The 1,152-nt window shown below is 40.0% G+C and overlaps 1 long non-coding RNA gene across 2 annotated transcripts in view; it reads right to left on the bottom strand.

Moving 5' to 3' along the window:
- Positions 1–301: 301 nt before the first annotated feature.
- The window catches only part of LOC117967279 (uncharacterized), an 8,411-nt gene continuing 7,560 nt past the window's right edge, over positions 302–1,152 (bottom strand). For both annotated transcript variants that reach the window (XR_009320342.1, XR_009320343.1), the window contains one exon: positions 302–920. This is a non-coding gene — a long non-coding RNA (uncharacterized LOC117967279). The remainder of the gene's footprint in view (positions 921–1,152) is intronic.

Raw genomic sequence — 1,152 nt, forward strand, 5'->3', positions numbered from 1 at the left:
CTGTATAATGTGAAATAATGTATAATGTGATATCTTGTAACAATTGTAAGTCGCCCTGGATAAGGGCGTCTGCTAAGAAATAAATAATAATAATAATAATAATAATAATATACTAGTTAGCTTGTTTTTGCCACACTTGTGCTGTGTTTGTGGAAATTCACTAGATGGCGCTGTCTTCTAAGAAAATAAATCGGTGCAGCGAGGCCTCAAATGTGCGGCGAAATACCGGCAAGGCACAGCACCTCGAAACACGACAACCCAACCTTAGTGTCTAAACCCGGAAAGTTGTTTTCACAGGAAGCGCAATGAGTTCATTTCTTTATTTATATAGAGCATTTTATACAAAAGTATCACAAAGCACTGTACAGAACATAGCAGGAAAAAAGAACAAACCACAATAAAGAATGACACACGTACGACTGCCACAATCAGACCATTTAAATAAGAGATTTAAATAACACTATACACAGAATACAAAAGCAGCAATTTTAAAGTTACATTAAAACCCACCAAGATAAGAAAGTTAACAGGACAAAAAGAAAGATTTTAGCTGCTTCCATTTGTACTGTTTTTGAATGAATACTTCTGAAACTCATACTGCTCTACATTGATCAAATCCCTTCTACTTTTTTGTTCATTTTTTTTGCAACATATAGGATTTTCAGTTTGTTGTTTTTGTAAACTGGGGAGGCGCAGTTATTTTTTTCATAGCTCAGGGAGGCTCTCTATGGCAAAGTTTGAGAAGCACAGTGCTACAGAACTCTGCATGTAAGAGAAAAGCGTTTTTTTGTGATGTATTTGGAGTCGTTTCGTCCCCCGCTTCACGACCGATAAAGACAGGAAGTCAGGCAGGGTCGATGCTGGCGTGAGGTCGCTCCGGAGCTTGAAGAGAAACGGCCTGTCTCATCCTGGGAGAGTCCCTAAGAAAAGAAAATAACTGATTGTTGTGTCTGTGAGAGAGAGTCTGTCTGTCTGTCTGTGAGTGCGTGAGAGAGAGAGAGAGAGTGAGAGAGAGAGTGTGTGTGTGTGTGTGTGACAGAGAGAGAGAGAGTGTTTGTGTTGGTGTGTGAGTGCCTGTGTCTATGTCTAAGTGTGTGTGTCTGTCTGTGTCTCAGTGTATGTGAGTGTGTGTGTGTCTCAGTGTGTGTGTGT

This window comes from Acipenser ruthenus, chromosome 57, assembly GCF_902713425.1.
Source record: "Acipenser ruthenus chromosome 57, fAciRut3.2 maternal haplotype, whole genome shotgun sequence".
In the NCBI taxonomy this organism is placed as follows: domain Eukaryota; kingdom Metazoa; phylum Chordata; class Actinopteri; order Acipenseriformes; family Acipenseridae; genus Acipenser; species Acipenser ruthenus.